Source organism: Schistocerca piceifrons, chromosome 4 (genome assembly GCF_021461385.2).
Source record: "Schistocerca piceifrons isolate TAMUIC-IGC-003096 chromosome 4, iqSchPice1.1, whole genome shotgun sequence".
NCBI classification, from domain to species: Eukaryota; Metazoa; Arthropoda; class Insecta; order Orthoptera; family Acrididae; genus Schistocerca; species Schistocerca piceifrons.
The window spans coordinates 684,549,017-684,572,285 of record NC_060141.1 but is presented as its reverse complement, the minus strand read 5'-3'; the positions used below and the strand labels follow the sequence as shown (position 1 = coordinate 684,572,285).

The 23,269-nt window shown below is 44.3% G+C and overlaps 1 non-coding gene across 1 annotated transcript; it reads left to right on the top strand.

The window, feature by feature from the left end:
- The first annotated feature begins 208 nt into the window (after window positions 1–208).
- Window positions 209–313, top strand: LOC124796970. The gene has a single exon (XR_007016860.1). It is a non-coding gene; the product is annotated as a U6 spliceosomal RNA (small nuclear RNA).
- Window positions 314–23,269: the final 22,956 nt, after the last annotated feature.

Sequence of the window (23,269 nt, the reverse complement as noted above, 5' to 3'; positions counted from 1 at the left end):
CAGTACTACTTTACATCATGGTCTATCTATTTTTCTTAAGCTGTGGACATTTAGCGAGTGTATTACTGCTTTACCCATTTTTGCTGCAGATCTGATGATGGTTATTTAAGACCGAAACCGGTAATCTGTTAACAAAAAGTTTGTCACCATAGACGTAAATTAAAGGAAACTTGTTACACATGCGGGTCACTGTTTTTCTCGCGGCGATGTCGCAGCTTGTGAAACATGTACTAAAATTGGAACGATAGGGTGGAGATTAGCATGGCCCCTGCGGAAGGATGACACACAATCGGCACTGTTAGTTGCCCTCTGTAATAAAGAAAACTGTGTTAATGGATCCACGATTAACTTTAACAAGCGTCATGGGACGTCCGCCCCGAACAAATTCAACGAACAAGATGATATAAAAATCAAAAAAATTCGTCCACAGATAGCCATAGCGGCTAAAATGATAGCTCTCGCAAAGCGGGAAATCTGGGATCGAGTCCCGGTCCGGCACAAATTTTCATTTTTCTCGTTCACTTACAGAGATGACGACTCTTCGTATTCGCGACTGCGATTATATTTAATGTACTTCATACCGACTGTAGACACCGCAATGCCTGCTGATCTTAACAACACACAGTCACTGCAATATCGTTAAACGACGGGTTTACATTTCAGACATACTTGCACTGCCTAGTCACTAGTGGCTCGGAACCACAAATTAGCAATTACCTCGCACAGAACCAAGTTTATACTATGTCTCACGACTACTGAGGTCGCTGATATGGAGTACCTGGCAGTAGGTGCAGCACAGTGCACCTAATATAAAAAACGTACGATTTTGTGGGGTGTACAGAGAGACAGGAACGGTCGATGACATGCCTTGCTCAGGCTGCCCAATGTCTACTACTGCACTGGATGACCGCTACCTACGCATTATGGCTCGGAGGAATCCTGACAACAACGCCACCATGTTGAACAATGCTCTGCGTGCAGCCACAGGACGTCGTGTTAGGACTCAAACCGTGCACAATAGGCTACATGATGCGCAACTTCAATTCCGACGTCCATGACGAGGTCCATCTTTGCAACCACCACACCACGCATCGCGGTACAGATGGGCCCAACAACTTGCCGAATGGACCGCTCAGGATTGGCATCACGTTCTCGTCACCGAGGAGTGTCGCATATGCCTTCAACCAGAAAATCGTCGGAGACGTGTTTGGAGGCAACCAGGTCAGTCTGATCTCCTTAGACACACTGTCCATCGAGTGAAGCTGTTTTGGGGTGGCATTATGCGGGGCCGACGTGCGCCGCTGGTCGTCATGGAAGGCACTGCAACGGCTTTACGATACGTAAATCCCATCCTCCGACCGATAGTGCATATTGGCGAGGCACATCTTGTGAATGAGTTCCTTCAGGATAACGACATCGCTCGACTGGACTAGCCAGCATGATCTCCAGACATGAACCCTATCGCACATGCGTGGGATAGATTGAAAAGGACGACGTGACCCACCAAGCACTCTGATGGATCTACGCCGAAACTGTTGTGGACTGGCAAGAAAGCCAATCCACTATGACAGGAAGCCGAAAGGGACGCGTTTAAGCTCACGCAGGCTGGCGTGAGGTCTGGAACAGGACAAGGAATTGAGACTAGCAAAAAAGGTACGTAGCTTCTGGAATACTTAACTTTAATCCATAATTGGTGAACATCGGTCTGACGGTACATGCATCACAAGATAAATAGCAAATGATAATGGCGCCTTGCTAGGTCGTAGCAAATGACGTAGCTGAAGGCTATGCTAACTATCGTCTCGGCAAATGAGAGCGTAATTTGTCAGTGAACCATCGCTAGCAAAGTCGGCTGTACAACTGGGGGGGAGTGCTAGGAAGTCTCTCTAGACCTGCCGTGTGGCGACGCTCGGTCTGCAATCACTGATAGTGGCTACACGCGGGTCCGACGTATACTACCGGACCGCGGCCGATTTAAAGGCTACCACCTAGCAAGTGTGGTGTCTGGCGGTGACACCACACAAACACCGTTGAGTGGTGAGACAATCTGAACCAACAGTGCTTTGATGAACTTGTGGATAGTATGCAACAACGAATACAGGCATGCATCAATGGATGAGGACGTACTTCTGGGTATTAGAGGTACAGCAATCTGGACCACCACCTCTGAAGGTACAACAGGTAATGCGTGGTTTTCATGAGCAATAGCAATGATGTTTATGTTGATCTCTATTCCAATTTTCTGTACAGGTTCTGAAACTCTCGGAACCGAGGATATGCGTAACCTTTTTTGATGTTTGTGTTTTTGAGCGTACTAATTTCAGTTCACATCTGGGACATTTCAAAATATGCGCCACTCTTCTGTTACCGCAACCAATAACGCCATTTGTTAGTAGCGACGCTTGCATGAATACTGTCATTTCTGTGTGAGCACTTACGTTGTTGCGAATAATATTATATAAAAGATTATTTCGAAAGATAAACTGTACTGAATAGTAGAATCAGTGTTAGAAAAGTAAAACATTTATTTTCCTTGTACGAGAATCTGCACTAGTTAGGCAAAGACTTACTTTATAGGAACAGCTTTGAGAGTACTAGTCTGTAGCAGTCTGTTCCTTGTCGGAATGCCGTGTGATGTGTGTGCGATTGTGATCATTTTATGATCATCGATGAAATACATACGGAGGGAAGTTTATTACGTAACTAGACGAGGAGATCCTGGAAGAAGAGATCGCCACTACGTAATAATTTTAATAACATGGCAATAAAGGCAACTAAGAGGTACGTGGAAATTATTAATCTGCCACTGAATAGCGACGTTACAGCAGAAATCCAGCTAAATAGACTTTTATTGGTAAAACGCAGTTTCTCGCTAAGATTAAATATAACGTAAACAACGAATTTTTTTCATTAACTAGTTTCATGATGCTTCATTACAAATTGTTTTGTCACTCAAGTAAGAAGCGTGCTGTTTCAGCCTTTGCAGTAAACCATTCCGTTTAGTAAATACTCTATTTTATCTGGAGCTGCATACTACAGTGCCTGTGTTGTTAAGAAGTACGACGGAAGGTTATACAGCTGACGGTTGGTCGTATTAGCAGCTGAGAATTCATTTCCTCTATTTCACAACGGCACTACAGTGTCTGTTTCTTCGGAAAATCACGCATACATACATGCATGTATTGTATCGTTCTTCTTAACAACAGAGGAATTGAAGTATCGCATTTATCCGCCGATACCAACCAGTGATTTTCAGTTAAAATGTCCTCCCCTGAACGAGAATTACATAACGTCTGTGCATGTACAGGTTTTTACGTAGGAACGACGCCAAAGTGAAGTTTGGCTCCGGTCGTGAGTCGTGCACAGATAGCAACCGCTCTGGGTTCGATTCCCACTCCGGCACAAATTTTCGTAGTTGTCATTCCATTATACATCTGATAGTTGTCGGTATTTGAAGCTGGCGATACATCTCATACACTACTGTAGTTATTATGTTATTAGATTATGTAATCCAGTGGACACATCTCTAACTACTCCACGTCAACCTTCCGTTTGTTATATCCGTTTTATTATAATTACCGATTTCCAGTATGTGATCATGAAACGGGGATAATTTTATCGCACATAGTGTAATCTTGTTATAACACAGTATCTGGTAGCACGTTATATTTTCAATAAATTTATATTTCCAATAAATTAATATTACAGTTCGATTGGCACTCTAGTTGGTAGATGTTACTTCAGTAGGTAGCGTGCATCGTCAAGCGTGATTCGACATGAATAGCGCCACCCGTTCCCTGAAGATCAAGGGTGAGGAAAAGTAACTGTTAACAAGGGACAGAGCATCCGATTGGAGCAGCACGCTAAGAGAGGACAATGAAGCTTAGGCTTCTTGCTTTTTCAATGTGGTGTGATGCAGAAGGAGAGGGTAGGATATATTCTGCGCTACTGACCCGTGTCACTTACCGGTGAGTGGTTTTGCGAAGTTGGCCGAACTGTTAATAGCCAGACCACACCGAAGCTGCATCTAGAACTCTGACCCACGAGGAGGTTTTACGACCCGCGGACAGTGCGGCCGTGTACGGCTGTGCCGCCAGAGCCCCGTAACGGCGGTAAGTTACTGGCAGGGTCGCCAACAACGAGTGAAGCGCGCATGCTCCACAATGAGAACGGCCGTCTGGCTCTCCCCTCCTTGCACACAGTATTCGCTTAGTCTTCACAGTCCACTCCCGACTAGAATTTAATTTCCTCCGCACCTGACGAGCTTTTTCATGCTGGAGAGCGCAGTCATCGTTACACTCTTTTCTTCTGAAAAGTGAGTCTGTTCCTTCGCAGTCATGGTCTAGGTTTCTCATTCGACAAGCCCCCCACTCCAGATGTCAGTGGACAAGATTATGGAATGCGCACAAAATTCCTTGGCCTGCTCCTTCGGTGGGGAGGGGTAGAGGATAACCGTTGCGATAGAGGTCTGTTGTAAATGAGAGACATTGAACAAACGCATAATTTGTAAGCTACAACCATCGAGTCCTCAAAGAAACGTATTAACACGTTATGTCAGTAGAACCAACAATTCGACGATACAGACGTCCAATCTCAATAGTTTCTCACTATGGTACCGAAAAAATTGTGATCAGCCAAAGCAGAACAAATTAGACAATGGGCGGCCAGAACTAAATCCAACAACAACAACAAAAAATGGATTGTTTGGTATTTAGGTACATCTCTTATTACGGTACTGTCAGTTTAAAGTAAAGCACATCTGTCATGAGGAAATTATGTGTCTGTTGCCTGACTACGTGCTCGTCAAAATTACCTGCAAATTTTTCTCCTTCTTCCACGTCTTTCCTGAAGTAGTGACGGCTTCGGAAGGACTTGTAGCTGTTGGCCGCATCATTCCATTAATCTCTCTATTGCGTGATTAGAATAGCTAGCCGTGGCCGCTACTATCTCACGCACACTGTTAAAAGACAGTTTTACTACCTCATTTGTCTCTGTGGACATAAATTTACCGGGAGAGTATATTGCCACATGTGCGTCATTATGAACAACTTTCGCTGGAGCTGCGGTGGGTGAAGTGGTGCCATGATAAACGGAAGCGCCAAAGAAACTGTTATAGGCATGCATATTCAAATACATACGTCAACAGGCAGAATACGGCGCTGCTGTCAGCGAAGCCTATTTAAGACAACAGGCGTCTGGTGCAGTTGTTAGATCGTCTACTGCTGCTACAATGGCTTGTTCTCAGGATTTAAGTGAGTTTGAACGTGAAGTCTTAGTCGGCGCACGAGCGTGGGACCCACCATCTCCGAGGTAGCGATGAAGTGGGGATTTTTCCCGTACGACCATTTCACGAGTGTTCCGTGAATGTCAGGAATCCTGTAAAACATCAAATCTTCTACATCGCAGCGGCCGAAAGAAGATCCTGCAAGAACAGAACCAACGACGACTGAAGAGAATCGTTCAACGTGACGAAAGTGCAACCCTTCCGCAAATCGCTGCAGAATTCAATGCTTGGCCCCCAACAAGTGTCACTGTGCGAACCAGTCAAAGGAACATCATCGATTTATGCTTTCGGAGCCGCAAGCCCACTGGTGTACCCTTGCTGACTGCACGACACGAAGCTTTATTCCTCGCCTGGGCCCGTCAACAGGGACATTGGACTGTTGATGCCTAGAAACATGTTGCCTGGTCGGATGAGTCTCGTTTCAAATTGTATGGAGCCGATGGACAAATACGTGTATGCCGACAACCCCATGAATCCATGGACCCTGCGTCTCAGCAGGGGACTGTTGGATCCGGTGGAGGTTCTGCAGTTGGAGTGATGTGGGACCCCTGGTACTCTAGATACGACTCTGACAGGTGGCACGTAAGCATCCTCTCTGATCACCTGCGTCCGTTATGTCCATTGTGCATTCCGAAGAACTTGGGCAATTCCAGCAGGACAATGCGACACACCACACGCCCAGAATTGCTACAAAGTGGCTCTGGGAACAATCCACTGAGTTTAAACACTTCCGCTGCCAACCAAACTTCTCAGGTGTGAACATTATTTGTGCGTATCTGGTATGTCTTGCAACATGCTGTTCAGAAGGGATCTCTATCCCTTCGTACTCTTACGGATTGACGAACAGATCTGAAGGATTCGTGGTGTCATTTCCCTCCAGGACTACTTCAGACATTAGTCGAGTCCATGCCACGTCGCGTCGCGGCAGTTATGCTTGTCCGCGGAGACCCTACACGATATTAGGCCGGTGTACCAGTTTCTTTGGCTCTTCATTGCTCTTCTAATTAAACTTCCGCTACTTGAGAGGGCCTCCCTGAAAAATGACTGATTATAGGAGGATTTAACATAGTGTAAACATTTGTAAGGACATGCGGAAGAGAAATAATGAATAAACCATTGAAAGAAAAACATTTTAATTGCCTCATGAGTCGGTAATATTTGTTAACTGCGCTTCACGTTTACGTTGCAGGTCACAAATTGGCTCAGTGTCATGATGATCTGCATCCAAGAAAGCTTGGAATACGCTAGAGATAGTATTTAAGGGTTGTTCGCAGCACTTTCCGAAAGGTGCACCATGGAATGCTCAATCGCGGTGACATTGTCCGTGTGCTGATTGAAGATTGCACGTTGTATCCAGTGTCCTCAGACATGGCAATAGTAACTTCTTCAGCACTTTGTGGGGTAACTGTCGCACCTATCAGGAGAAATCCACGAATCGCCAGTTTATTCGTATTTCAGAATTAATTTCTTCAACCCCAGTTCGCATAGAGCATCTCTCCGTATTCCTCAAAAGTGTCGATACCAGCGAAGGGCTGCAGCACAACTGCTGTTGTTTTGAAGAAATAAGCTTACAAGTAAAGTCCTGCCCATCTAGTACAGAATCTGTTGCCTGTCTGCAACTGTAAAGCGCGTTATATCTGTTTTTCAGCCCAACGTCCGTACCAGTACAGGCGTCTAACGACAAGTAATGGCATTAACAGAGCACAGTCTGAACAACATTCCTATGAAATCTGGTGTCCATACGCTAAATAGTTTTCCATCTAAACGGGCTCAATTAGTAAAAGCTTTATTCTAACCGTCATGTACTATGAGAACGGTCCAAGCGCGAATGTCTTTCAGAAATCACAAGATACCTGGCACTTATCTCAGTTATGCCACAGAGACAGCCATTTCACAATGTAGGTTAATATCCACTAACTGGCGCACTAGAATCTACAACGGAAATTTGGCGATACGCTTTCACCACTCTGGAACTAATCAAACTACGTTCCGTATTTGCATTACAGACGGTGAGCAGCAAGAAATTGTTTCTGCAACAGTTACGTCTCGGACTAGAGTTTCCCACGATATATGCCATCCTCCATTCCTCCAGTAACCCCAGATGTGATAAAGACTTTTTTTTAATTTCTACGAAGTGCGAAAATAATCTGTCGTAATAAGGCAGAATTGGCATTTTTGTTGACACTCGTTTCACGATGATACGTATCTGGCCGGTACATCTGTTAGAAGTAACAGCATGTCGCTTAGCGGTTTGTTAAACACAACAACTTATATCATATGATTTGGTAGTAGCAATTCATGATGAAGAATGCTATTTTAGTTCTACCAAACGCAAAAGTGGTTTTTGAGGGTGTGCACCATTCTTTGTGCGGCGTATTGCTTTTTCGATGAACTGAGCCATTCATTCCTCTTGTTTAATTCGACAAACAGCCACGATTTCTCATGACGTGCAAATATGTTCCTAACAAATCGTTTGTGCCTACGACAAAGCAAAAAGTAACGTGCTAGCAAAGACGAATAAATGGTTATTGTTGCGGGTGTCGTATAAGGTATGTGGTACCCATGTAGCCGAATTTTACTCCGTGGCCAATGAAGCAAATGGTACATGATGGGTGTGAAGTCGCATTCCATAATTTCTGCCAACTGCCTGGTTGGTTGGTTGTGAAACAAATTATTTAGGCGGTTTTGATGGTCTTCCATAACGTGGTTCATTGCACAATTCGAATTTTCCTTCCCGAAAACGAGAAAACCATTCCTGTGACGTTCTCTCAGTAAATGTTTCCCCTCCTCTTGTACATAAAGAAAATTCTTCTCGTGGCCTCTGAAGAACAGTGTGCTCGATTAAATACGGGGTGTAAAATGTGTCGCATATGTTCATTTGTCTTTACTTGACACTCTGTAGTGATTGGCCCTGAAAATGGGTAAGTCGATCAGATGACACTGCTATCATCAGCGAAACTGAAGAAGAATTACAGGATCTGTTGGATGAAGTGAAGAGGCTAATGAGTACAGAATACTGATTGAGAGTATACCTAAAAACAATCAAAAGTAATGAGAAGTAGCAGAGATGAGAATAGCTAGAACATAAAAGTCCCTGATCGCGAAATAGAGGAAGTTAAGGAATTCAGGAAGCTTAGAAGCAAGATAACCTACGTCGGAGAAAGCAAAGATGATACAAATAGCATACTAGCAAAAGCAAAGTGGGCCTTCCTGGCCAAGTCTACTGTTATCAAACGTAGGCCTTCATACAAGAATGTATTTTTCGATTATTGAATCCTGGACAGTGGGAAAGAAGTAAAGGAAGAGAATCGAAGTCTTTGGGCTGGTGCTACAAACAATGTTGAAAATTTGGCGGAGTGGTAGATAGGGAATGACCAGATTCTCCACAGAGTCGACGAAAACAGGATATTATGGAAGACACCACTGGCAAGATGAAGGGGCGTGATGGAAAGACATTTGTTAATATGTCAGGGAATGACCTCCACGGTGCTAGAAGGAATTGTAGAGGAATACATCTAGCAAATAATTGAGGACATAGGTTTCAATTGGTACTCTGAAATGAAGATAATACCACACGGGAGGAACTACTTGTGGGCTGCATCAGACCAGTCAGAAGATTGATGACAAAAATAAGAATAGAAAAGTAAAAAACTACAAAATCGCTACTTATTAACACAGGTCTCAGAAAATGGAACTTAAGATCTTTCAATAAAACAGATATGTCTTACAGTATAGATAATGAGCAACTGCTAACTGCTCTTCAGGTATGCTTTCTACGACGCATCTCTAGGAGACATACTTTTTTATTGTTTTGATCCATACTGCCCCTTCAGAAAGTTTGTCGGTACAGTCAATAAAATTCTTCTGGGTTTGAGGTCGAATTGTCAGCTTCAAAATTCTGACGTTTCGGAGACTATTGTAAGACGCCTTCCTCGGGGTGTGATGCTAACTGCTGAATGAGCACTAGTTTGGTTACTTATATACCGTGGGGGAGTGCTGTCGTTGGATATGAGGGTGAGGAGGAATGGTATTAGGTGTTCTTTTATTGCATTGCGCGTCGTCGTTAGAAGAAATAGACGTTTTCCATTGGAGTTTCCCTTATTGCTTGCCCTTAGTGGAAATAAACGAATAGGAAACTAAACGGCGACTGCAGCATGGCGTAGTTTACTGATTGCCTAGTATCGTCTACGTCACACAAGCACTCTGTGTACCCTCCGTCGCTATGGCCTACCACGTGCCTCTTGCTCTACGAGAGCTGTCCTTCCGCAAAGCTGTCACTGCTGGCAGCCAACACGCTGAAGGTCGGTACCCGGCTTCGCTGTTCATGTGTTCGGGTCGCTTGGCTATTCCTATAGCCTCTATAATCTTCCTCCTCAAAGTAAACGTCTGTTTCGCCAGTACGTGGGCCTCTCGAAGTTCGATTCCCATCCTGCGCTGTTCCTGGTGTCCTGGCACCGTTGATTTGTTGTATTGTTTGAGACGGATATATCTGTCGTGTTCAGATAACAATGTGCTTATTGAAAGCCCAGTCCCACCTACATACACCAGTTCACATCCGCACCCGATTTTATAAAATCCGGGGGCATTAAACTTGTCAATTGTACCTTTCGGGCGGCCGGAGTGGCCGTGCGGTTCTAGGCGCTACAGTCTGGAGCCGAGCGACCGCTACGGTCGCAGGTTTGAATCCTGCCTCGGGCATGGATGTGTGTGATGTCCTTAGGTTAGTTAGGTTTAATTAGCACTAAGTTCTAGGCGACTGATGACCTCAGAAGTTAAGTCGCATAGTGCTCAGAGCCATTTGAACCTTTTTTTCTTTTTGTACCTTTCGTCGAGCCCAGCTACGAAAAATCGGCTTAATATCTGTCCCTCCGAGAATTTGGCGCAGACGTTCAGTAATCCCCGCGTACGTATGGTAGCAGGACGGTGTTCTGTGCTTCGTTCTGCACTTCCATATTGACCTCCTCCTTTAGTGCCACAGCTTTATATATCATCCTCATGTCGAAGCCATTAGCTCCAAAAATGGACCTGAGGTTCTGTAGTTAAGCTCTGAGATTGTGTTCAACGCTGATCCTGTAGGCTCTCTTAGTTAAAGTAGCAGGGCCGATTTCTTTTGCGTAGGATGGTGGTGGGAGGATGCACGCAGGTACCTGTACGTCTTGGTGGTCTTTCTATGAACTCTGTGTCCAAGCTTCCCTTCAGACTTACGATAAACTTCCTCGTCGAGAAGGGCAATACCCCGTTCTGTCTCCATGGTAAAGTGAATTTGACTGTGCTCCAGGTTGAGATGTTGGTGGAAGATCTGAAGAAGCGCTTCAGAAGTTCCCTCAACATCTCAATCACCAGCACAGTATATCCAATGACAGCACTCCTCCATAGTAGGAGGGTCACTACAAAAGAAATGCACACTATTTTTTTAATCCATCTTTTGTTCTACATGTTTGAAAGTTTTACAGTGTGTAGGTACATCCTATAGGAACAATATTTTCATTTCTCCTCATAATTTCCATCCGTCTCAACTGCCTTCGCCATCTTGGAACCAGCACTTGCATACCCGCATGGTAAAATTCTGAACCAACCTGTTGGAGCCACTGTTTGGCAGCGTGCGCAAGGGAGTCATCATCTTCAAACCTTATTCCACGGAGAGAGTCTTTCAGTTTCCCAAAGAGATGATAGTCACATGGAGTCAGGTCAGGACTGTAAGGTGGGTGTCTCAGTGTTGTCCATCCAAGTTTTGTGATCGCATCCATGGTTTTTTGACTGAGATGTGGCCGTGCATTGTCGTGCAACAGAAAAACATCCTGGTTTTGCCGATGTGGTCGAACATGACTCAGTCGAGCTTGATGTTTCTTCAGTGTCGTCACATATGCATCACAATTTATGGTGGTTCCACTTGGCATGAGTCCTTCAGAATCGAAAAACACCGTAGACATAACTTTTCCAGCAGAAGGTGTGGTTTTTAATTTTTTTTTTCTTGGGTGTATTTGCATGATGCCACTCCACTGATTGCCTCTTCGTCTCTGGTGAAAAATTATGGAGCCATGTTTCATCACCTGTCACAATTCTTCCAAGAAATTCATCTCCACCATTCTCGTACTGTTCCAAAAGTTCGCTGCATACCGTTTTTCTTGTTTCTTTGTGAGCCACTGTTAACATCCTGTCAACCCACCTGGCACAAATCCTTTTTAACGCCAACACTTTCTGTATTCTGCAAACACTTCCGTCCCCTATCCCAGTGTAGCGTGACAATTCGTTCACTGTGATGCGTCTCACAGCAGTCACCAATTCGTTAACTCTCTGCAAATTGGCTGGAGTGTGTGCAGTACGAGGCCTGCCGCTGCAAGGACAATCCTCAATATTCCCGTGCCCAATTTCATCACGTAACCTGCATGCCCACCGACTAACTGTACTGCAATCGACAGCAGCATCTCTATACCCCTTTTTAAACCTCTTGTGGATGTTTCCTACTGTCTCGTTTTCACCGTACAGGAATTCTGTGACAGCACGTTGCTTCTGACGAACGTCAAGTGTAGCAGCCATCTTGAAGACATGGTGTGACGGTGCCACTCACGGGAACAGGTTGAAATAAGTTTGAAAACAAACGGGAAGAATGTATGTACACACTGTATTTCTACAAAAATAGTGTGAATTTCTTTTGGAGTGACCCTCGTATATAAGAAGTAGTGCTCATTCAGCAGTTAGCAGTACATCCTGAGGAAGGCGTCTTGCAGTAGTCGGTATTTTATAGTTCACAATACGGCCTCAAACCCAGAAGAATTTTGTTGACTGTGACAAAGACCGCGGAAGACTACGTTTACATTTGTCGGTAGAGTTCTGGTTCATCCGGTGTATTATTTACCTTTTGGCTGGTTACATAGTTGTTACATACTAAAGACAAAATAAACAATTTAAAAAAGTGCATGTGTGTCGCCAGCCGACAGCCAACAGAAGCGGCCGCCCCATTCGGAACATACGGAAAGATTCACCCAGAGCACAGGACAAAAATTCGTCTTTGAGCCACTGCCACTTACTTTGTGTGAGCTACACGTGTTTAGATTATTCCGGCTGATCCGCCGCGGCCTCACTGCCGATTACCGCCGCCGTGTAGTGGGACTGAAGCGTCACCGTCCCTGCTGGAATCAATAAGGCGTCCTGTTGCAGGTGAGCCGTGACGAGTCCCTGATCCCCGTCGCGATCCGCCCCCGCACCTGCGAGGGGTAGGCTCTCGCGAGCGGCGCCTCGGCCTGGAAGCTCTTCCCGCCGCTCTCGGGCTTCCCTCGACGCCCAAAAAAATTGAATCCCGCTTTCTTTCTCTCCCCGAGCCGCGGCGCCGCCTACACCTGTCGCCCGCCTCACAGCGTGGCGACCCTGTCTGCCTCCCGCCATCCCTCCAGCCCCCCAAGCCCGCAGACTTCCCAGCTGCCGCCCGCCGTATGCGGCCTCCAACTTCATCACATCGACTTGCAAACGCGACGCACCCACTGGATCCCCCCAATGTTGCTACTTTGCATACATCACCAGTTTCCTGATTGCGTTTCCGTGGCTACTCCGTTCCTCGTCCGGAAGGCGTGTTTCCTGGTGACCAGACAACAGAATCTGCGTCCATGTACAAATCCGACCGCACGATACGGTCGTAACACGTGTAAACAATACCTGTGTTACGAAAAACTGATGACCTCACCTCGGTTGCTCGGTTTTGCTTTAATAAGTGCTGACATCACGGCGAAACTCGTTCACCAAACAAGAATAGGCTACATAAATATCAGTTCCATTATTGTTTTTCCGAATATTGACGTATGAAACACCAAACACCTGGTAATTAACGCACGGACTTTAAGAAGTTAGTTACACGTAACGTCCCACGCTAAAACATTTGCTCAACTAGTGTGGTGCATTGTCACAGGAAAGAAATTGTTTCAGATTTCCTGCAGAGACAGTTCTGCAACGCTTCAGATAACAAATGAATTACAATGTGTAAATTAAATGGCATGGCGCCCTAAAAACGGTCGTCATAGGATGCAGGAAATCACAGCTACTGTTGACAATGTGGCTAAATTACACACATATTCACAGCGGAACACTGGCGGTATATTGACAAAATGCAATGTCATATCCAGCTGTAGTGAAAAGATGCGAACAACTCGACTCGACTAGGCCCAGTGGCACGTCGATGCTGTGGCATGTGGAAAAACTGGCTAGATATGTGCGTGATGTGGTCCCATTGCTAATAACCAGTTCTCAACCGTTCGTGTTAACACGTGTGGGGTCACAAGTCCCCTTATCTATGTTCTGGTAGTTTTAAGATTTGCCACTGCTGCCCTTACAATTGGACAAACTTCTGGCGAGTGTCTGTGCTCTGTGGATGTCCAGAATCACGTCTGTTGTGTAAGAGCACAGAATATCACAACTTTTGACACCTAGAGATTTATTAGTTATTTTTCTTTGAGTGCTGTTAAATGTATTGTAGATGCCTTGATTTGAAATACACGGCACTAAATCTACTGCACTGCTACATTTCACCTCTAGACTCGGTGAAACTTGGCATCAGGGTCGCTAGCATACCTTCAGTTGCGCACGTTTTAAGGAGCTTTGGCGCATGCGCGACTGGTGTGACGTAATTGTCTTACAAGCCAAATACACACGGATTTGACAAACAACGTGCACAGTTCACGGCGTGCACAGCTTGCCCTTAGTACCCACCAGGTGGCAGCACACTGCAGCAGTCATTTACCACCATTAGCTTGGCATAACTCCCGCTAGACGGTAGCACATTCCACAGATATCCCAATACACTGACCATATAGTAAAATTAGATCGGACTTCGTTATATGTTATGCTGATAGAAAACCTTATTGGTGGGATTCCTCAATGAGTTGCATTACATTAAGTTCTGGTTTTTATCATACAGTAATACATTTGAGGCGCTGAGAGCCATAAAGTATCGTTGATTGTGAGACTGTAGCATGTATTCGTGCTTTTGGCATCTGCTGATCGAATTATGGATCAGGTTTATCTGTAGTGTAGGCCCACATTGTATGCTCACTGACGAAGAGATATCTCACTGGTTTCTCTGACGTCGGCTCTAAGACAGTGTGCTTTTAGCCCTTACTGCTCTCGGCGCTTCATTTGTATTCTAGTCAGCTGACCTTGTTAGTAGACAGCACTACTTGAATTTAATCATTACTTTGCGGGAATCGGCTTTCCTGTGCATTGTCCACAGGAATGGATACTCAAGTATAGACTCCTGATGAAGGCTAGATCACGTGTACTAGTAACGAGGATTCAACAGTAAATGCACCAAGGGAATCATATACTTATTTGGCAGTGCTGGGGCCTCAGGATGGGGGTAATACGCCACAGAAACTAATCATGTGATGGAATAAAGACATCAAGGTACAGCTGTGGTGGAACTTTTGGTCATGTATTGTACAAGTATCGGAGTGAGAAATTTTCAGAAAACGATACCTAGTAACCGACTCACACTAGAATCCTGCAGAAAAACACGTGTAACATTCTAATTTACCCTAGCTTTGGTTTGTTAATGTCACCGGGCATTTCTCATTAAAAAACGTCTAAGACTCCACAAATATACACTTCTTAAGTGATCTTACAATCTGTTTATTGGCTAAAAATACAAGCGCATGATAACCATTGCATTCTGTGAGAACCATACATCAATATCACTTTCCACTTTCACAGTTTAAGTCTTAGGTGTTACACGCTGTATATCATTGTAAATGCCTTTTACTTGTTAAGAAAAAACAGAACACCTTGAACAACTAGAGATAGAACGTTCATATTCACAGGTGATGTACATTAGTATACTCTGCAGAAACGATTAACGTTTGAACCATGTCGGCCTATGGGTTGAAAGGTAACATCGATATCGCTGCGAAACATCATCTACCGGTAAAACGTGTCTATGGACCTCGTTGCCGCTACAAATATAGGGTAACAGATTAGTACGACTTGAGCAGACGTGCAGGATGCCTCGGAGATGCCGCGCGGCGTCAGCCGATCGGTCGTGGACACCTTGCCACGCTTTGTGCTGCTCCCCCCATCGGAGGTTCGACATGTATGTGTGTGTTGCCCTTAGCTAGTTTAAGTTAGATTAAGTAGTGTGTAAGCCTAGGAACCGATGAACTCAGCAGCTTGGTCCCACAGGAATTTTCCACAAATGTCCGTTTCCTCGCACATGTATGTGCAAACTGTATCGTCATATGAGTGAGTTTGAAAGAGGGCGCGTTATTGTCACAAGGGAATGTGATGCATTCATTCGGGAAATTGCAGCTCATGTGGGCCGAAGTTTTACTGCAGTCAACGAGTATGTGCAGAATGGTTCACGGAAAGTCGTAGAATACGAAGACATGGTTTAAGTCACACCACCCGGACCACACTCCGAGAAGATCGACACCTCACCCAAATGACATTGAAGGACATATCCGCTCCTCCTCGGCTCTGATGCAACAGTTAAACAGTGTAACACATCGTACACTATCAGGGGTGTCAGGGGTGACAGTCCATCGCCGTTTATTACTCCATGGGCTACGTAGCGACGTCCACATTTCCGCCAACTTTTGAAGAGTGTGCAGAAATTTGGTGTATGGAATACGTCACTGGCAACAGGAATTGTATCATATAGTGTTTCCGGTTGAGTCCAGAGTCTGTTTGGAAATGAAGGCCTCACTTAGGTACGCCACAGACAGACGGAGCGGTATCATAGTAACTGCATTCGCACAAAACATGCAGCATTAACTCAAGGCCATATCGAGTCGGCTACTATTGGGTACAACCACAAATCACAGTTCGTGTGTTTCCAGGGGACTGTAACCAGTGAGACCTATGTGAATGACATCCTGCAACCCATACCCATACTCTTTCTGCATAACACCCTAGACGCCATTTTTGAGCAAGACAATGCACGACAACATGTTGCTGCACGAACACGTGCCTTCGTGATGTTAGCGCTGGCCGACCAGATCACCAGACTTCTCATCAACCGAAAATGTGTGGGTATGGTGAAACGGATGCAGCACTGTGACCCAATGCCAACCAACACAGATGAACCTTTGAACCAGGCGAATGTAGCATGGATTGCTGCACCCAAGGACGACATTCGCGTCGATGCCATTACACATGGAACAAATTGTCAGGGCCCGTGGCAGGGTCCTAGACAACAGGACACAGGCTGAAACGAGATGACAAATACCAATTCTGCAGAACATACTAATGTACATGTCCTGTGAATGTTCTATCTCTAGTCCTCCAAGGTGATCTGTTTTTTTTTTCTGAACGTGAGTGCATTATTATTATTATTATTATTATTATTATTTCACTGAAGAATCTGATATACCTGCCTAATATCGTGTAGGGCCCTCGGCGAGCCACAACATGACGTAGCATGGACTCCAATAATGTCTGAAATAACGCTGGAGGGAATTTACATCATGAATCCTGCAGGGCTGTCCATAGATCCGTAAGATCTCTTCTGAACAGCACATTGCAAGGCGTCCCAGATATGCTCAATAATGTTCACGCCTGGAGAGTTTAGTAGCCAGCGTAAGTTTTTAAATTAAAAATATTTTTCCTAGAGCCACTCTGTAGCAGTTGTGGAACTACGGGGTGTCGCATTGTCCTGCTGGAATTGCCCCAATCCGACTGAATGCACAATGGACATGAATGGATGTAGGTGATCAGACGGGATGCTTACGTACGTTTCACCCGTCAGAGTAGTGTCCAGAAGAATCGGCTGTCCCATGCACATACCCCACACCATTACAGAACCTCCAGCAACTTGGTCCCCTGCTGACATGGAAGGTTGTCTCCTTACCCGACCGTTGCCGATACAGTTTGAAACGAGACTCATCCAACCTGGCAACATCTTTCCAATCATCAACAGTCCAATGTCGTTGTGACGGGCTCAGGTGATGAGTAAAACTTTGTGTCGAGCAGTCAGCAAGGGTACACGAGTGAACCTTCGGCTCCGAAAGCCCATATCGATGATGTTTCGTTGAGTGGTTCGCACGCTGACTCTTGCTGATGACCCAGCATTGAAATGAGCAGCAATTTGCGGAAGGGTTGCTCTTGTGTGACGTTGAATGATTCTCTTCAGTCGTCGTTGGTCTTGTTCTCGAAGGATCTTTTTTCCGGTCGCAGCGATGTCGGAGATTTAATTTCTTATCAGATTACTGATATTCGCAGTACACTCGCGAAATGGTCGTACGGGAAAATCCCCACTTCATCGCTACCTCGCAGATGCCGTGTCTCATCTCTCGCGCACCGACTGTAACACCATGTTCAAAACAATTAAATGTTGATAACCTGCCATTGTAGCAGCAGTAACTGATCTAACAACTGCGCCAGACACTTATCTTATATAGGGGTTGCCGAACGTGCGTTGCCGTATTCTACCTGCTTCCGTATCTCTGAATTTTAATACGTGGCGCCTATACCAGTTTCATTGGCGCTTTATGGTATTATTATTACTATTAGTTCAGATATTATTATAATTATTTTCTTTCCTTTCTCAGACGTTATGTCTGGTTAAGAATGGAAAGTGACGCGGACCTTGATCAAGCGTGACTTCCTTTTAACTGTACGGTATATATAACATTGCATTTAGGAACTTCCGGGTAATTGAACATGTATCAATAATTACACATTTCTGTAGTTGTATATATACGTTTGGATGTAGCTGTATTGCGTTGATGTACTGGTGGATATTGTGTGGTATGACTCCTGAAGTTGATAGTATAATTGGTATAATGTCGACTTTATCTTGATGCCACATGTCCTTGACTTCCTCAGCCAGTTGGATGTATTTTTCAATTTTTTCACCTGTTTTCTTCTGTATATTTGCTGTATTGGGTATGGATATTTCTATTGGTTGTGTTAATTTCTTCATTTTATTGGTAAGTATGATGTCAGGTTTGTTATGTGGTGTCGTTTTATCTGTTATAATGGTTCTGTTCCAGTATAATTTGTATTCATCATTCTCCAGTACATTTTGTGGTGCATACTTGTATGTGGGAACGTGTTGTTTTTTTAGTGTATGTTGTATGGCAAGTTGTTGATGTAATATTTTTGCTACATTGTCATGTCTTCTGGGGTATTCTGTATTTGCTGGTATTGTACATCTGCTTGTGATGTGATCTACTGTTTCTATTTGTTGTTTGCAAAGTCTGCATTTATCTGTTGTGGTATTGGGATCTTTAATAATATGCTTGCTGTAATATCTGGTGTTTATTGTTTGATCCTGTATTGCAATCATGAATCCTTCCGTCTCACTGTATATATTGCCTTTTCTTAGCCATGTGTTGGATGCGTCTTGATCGATGTGTGGCTGTGTTAGATAATAACGGGTGCTTGCCATGTAGTGTTTTCCTTTTCCAATTTCCTTTCTTCGTATCGGTTGATGTTATGTGATCTGAAGGGTTGTAGAAGTGGTTATGAAATTGCAATGGTGTAGCCGATGTATTTATATGAGTGATTGCTTTGTGTATTTTGCTAGTTTCTGCTCCTTCTATAATGAATTTTCTTAACTTGTCTGCTCGCATCTCGTGGTCGTGCGGTAGCGTTCTCGTTTCCCACGCCCGGGTTCCCGGGTTCGATTCCCGGCGGGGTCAGGGATTTTCTCTGCCTCGTGATGGCTGGGTGTTGTGTGCTGTCCTTAGGTTAGTTCGGTTTAAGTAGTTCTAAGTTCTAGGGGACTGATGACCATAGATGTTAAGTCCCATAGTGCTCAGAGCCATTTGAACCATTTTTTTTTAAATTGTCTACCTGTCCATAATGTAGGTTTTTCATGTCGACAAATCCCCTTCCTCCTTCCTTGCTGCTTAATGTGAATCTTTCTGTTGCTGAATGCATGTGATGTATTCTATATTTGTGGCATTGTGATCGTGTAAGTGTATTGAGTGCTTCTAGGTCTGTGTTACTCCATTTCACTACTCCAAATGAGTAGGTCAATATTGGTATGGCATAAGTATTTATAGCTTTTGTCTTGTTTCTTGCTGTCAATTCTGTTTTCAGTATTTTTGTTAGTCTTTGTCTATATTTTTCTTTTAGTTCTTCTTCAATATTTGTATTATCTATACCTATTTTTTGTCTGTATCCTAGATATTTATAGGCATCTGTTTTTTCCATCGCTTCTATGCAGTCGCTCTGGTTATCCAATATGTAATCTTCTTGTTTAGTGTGTTTTCCCTTGACTATGCTATTTTTCTTACATTTGTCTGTTCCAAAGGCCATTTTTATATAATTGCTGAATATTTCTGTTATCTTTAGTAATTGGTTGAGTTGTTGATTTGTTGCTGCCAGTAGTTTTAGATCATCCATGTATAGCAAATGTGTGATTTTGTGTTGGTATGTTCCAGTAATATTGTATCCATAATTTGTATTATTTAGCACGTTGGATAGTGGGTTCAGAACAAGGCAGAACCAGAACGGGCTTAATGAGTCTCCTTGGTATATTCCACGCTTAATCTGTATTGGCTGTGATGTGATATTATTTGAATATGTTTGGATATTAAGTGTGGTTTTCCAATTTTTCATTACTATGTTTAGGAACTGTATCAATTTAGGATCTACTTTGTATATTTCCAATATTTGTAGTAACTATGTGTGGGGTACACTATCAAAAGCTTTTTGGGAATCAATGTATGCGTAGCGTAGCGACCATTGTTTAGTTTTAGCTTGATATGTCACCTCTGCATCTATTATCAGTTGCTCTTTACATCCTCGTGCTCCTTTGCAGCAGCCTTTTTGTTCTTCATTTATAATTTTGTTCTGTGTTGTTTGTGTAATTAACTTCTTTGTAATGACGGAAGTTAATATTTTTTATATTGCTGGTATGCATGTTATGGGGCGATATTTTGCTGGGTTTGCTGTGTCTGCTTGATCTTTAGGTTTCAGATACGTTATTCTATGTGTAAGTGTATCAGGGACTGTGTATGGGTCAGCAATGTAACTGTTCAATAATTTGGTTAGATGTGAATGTGTTGAGGTGAACTTCTTTAGCCAGAAATTTGCTATTTTACCTTTTCCAGGGGCTTTCCAATTGCGCGTAGAATTAATTGCTCGGGGGGCTTCATGTTGCAAAATTATCACTTCAGGCATTGGTGGAATCATCTTGTATGTGTCTGTTTCTGCTTGTATCCACCGTTTATGTCTGTTATGTTGTACCGGGTTTGACCATATGTTATTATTATTATCATTATTTTTATTATTGTTATTAATGGGATGGTTTTGCCATACCTTCGTAAAGTGTTGGAAATTGGAAATTTGTGGTAATGTCTTAAGCTACCAAACTGTTGACGTCATCGGTTCCTAAGCTTAAGCACGACTTAATCTAACTTAGTTACGTTAAAGACAACACACTCACCCATGCCCGAAGGAGGACTCGCGGGTCGCGACAAGGCGCCTCAGACCACGCGGCTGCTCCGCGCGGCAGTAAAGTGTTGTTCGTGATGTAAAAGAGGGCCTTAAGAGCATAATCTGGTTAGGCTAGATAAGAAATAGACTAATAAGTAAATAAAGCGGTGAGCAGCCAAAACTGCAAGACTGCTGAGAGCATGTGGCGGAGACGTGCTCAGCGTGCTCAGAAGGACCGCCACCACATATTGGAGCTCCCCTCCTCTGCGCTGCCCCAGAGTGCGTAATCCTCGACGGCTGGGGCCGCAGTCTTACCCGCGGAGAAATTGGTATTGACAGCGGGCCGCCAAGTCTTCCCCGAGCCGCGGTGACAGCTATCCGCAGCCGCTCCCACTCCTACTCTCAATCACTTAGTGCCGGCCGATAGCGAGGGCAGCGGGTCCAGCGGCGCAGTGCCGTCGCCGTGTCAATAATTCAGCGGCGTCGGCGTCGGCCCGTGCTGGCGTGTAGCGGTACGGCCGTGACAGCCACCTGCCTTTTCTGTTCTTTGTTCCGCGGCCGCGCGCAGAGGGGGCCGCGAAAAAAAAGGGAAAGCAGCCACAAGGAGCAGAGAGATTGCCTGTTGAATTCGAAATGACTGCGCGCCGACGAGCGAGATGCTCAGAGAGCGCGCGCCGGCTCGTAAGAGGACAATCGACCATCCGTCAGGCGCGTGCAAAAAAAGTGACGTAGTGAGTCGCCGCCACTCAGGACATCTGAGGGCTCTCAGTGGACAAGTTTTCCTGTATTTCGGCTCGCGATGAGCCCCTCTGCAATGTAGCTAGCAGAGTGGCAGTCCAGCGAGAAACTTCTGAAGTTTGTCTCTTCCGTAATTTGGTTTAACTGCAAAGTGTGGCATCGGTACAATACCACCATAAACTGAGGTCAAAATCTAGCCGGAATGCACCCTGTACTGACGAAAAGTGTACAGAAATAGAAGCTGCAACAAAAATGGATCGCAGCTCTGTCTCTCATCACAGAAAACGGAGTCGTGACTCATTTGGTCAGGTAGTGTGGCAGAGTATTTCTTACTAAACAAAATTACTTTATGCTGGTTTAATTCTTGTGCTGAAGATCTTACAGAAATTGGAAGAAACCTGGCAGTCTTCCCAAGCGTCTGAAGGACAATTGTCTGCAGAAGCATAGCTTTATACCCACCGAATGCCCCGCACACCAACCCCGTCCGTCCACCACCATTTCCAATAAACTTTTTGACAGCATAGAAAGCACTCTATAAATCTAGTATAACTCGCAGGAGATTGGGACGTGGATGTTACCCGTTGCGTTTACTTACGACGGAAAGACTGGAACAGTCGTAGAATTCAATCTGCGCAAAGCCAAGCCAATGATTTCTCCGTACACTTTACATCTGCACACGATGATTGCGTTTACTTAAACTTGTCGGTTGACGTTTTTCAGGTTCATTAAACCATGATTTTACTTTCAAAATCTTTTATTATAGAAATTAACTTTATTTACTAGCGAATCATCAAGAACATTAACACATTTAATCACACTATGTGAGCGTGGAAGTAGTTGCCAGTGGGTAACTGATGAAAACAAATGTCTTTCAACAAACGGAAATTTTTTCCTAAAAACCCTTTCCTTTTTTTAAAAAAAACAGATTTAAAAATTATAATCAGAAAGCACCCTCTAAATATGAAGTTACAATTTATTCAGAGGCAGTATGAGCTTTCAGGCTGAGAACCTTGCCGCTCCCTTTTAACACGGCCGTAGTCACGACCGCTCACAACAACCTCTGAAAGACTACACTGGTGCCAATCTGCAACACACCAGATTACTTTAAACTAAAAATTTTAACAACTCACACAAACAAATAAACTATGCAACCCGTAGGAGGGGTGAAAATAGTACAAAACACATTTAAAAAAATTACTTGTCACCGAAAGTGCAACTTGTTTTGAAGAGAAAAATCTTACGGTGGAAGGGTGGCAAGTTTATATACTAAAATGACCATTTGAATAAAAACCCATGAAATGCAGTCTTACATAAAATGTACAAACATGCTCTACATTACACATATACCGCCTCTCAAGATGATAGGAAAGATAAAAACATGATTCACGAATTCGGCCTTTACACCTTACGCAATAAATTCCTTAACACCGAATTCGACAAACATGACAGAGGCAACTATCAACGTGTGGCAGATTGACAGGGGGATTATTGAACAACCCGAACCGCAGATTGCTCTAACCCACCCCTACTCCACAAGGGAAAAACGGACCACTCAATTCAGAAATAACCACCTTCCCGCTGGTGGGCAAACGGAGAATGGTGGGACGACCCCAATACAAAGCGGCTGGTGCTCACCAAGAAAACAAGTAGAATTAAACAAGTAGAATTTAACAGGTAAGTGAGATAACATATCTCCAATCACTTAACTTCTAATAAACTGCAATTTCTGGCGAAGACCTGGCGCAGCAGCTCCCACCGGCCAGACCGGTGTCGTGGGTTGACTCCTGTTGCTCTCGTGTCGACCGTGAAGCCACTACCCCTTTCTATACGGCGCGGCTCACTGAACTCACGTGGCGACCTCACATGCGCCGACGCTCAAGG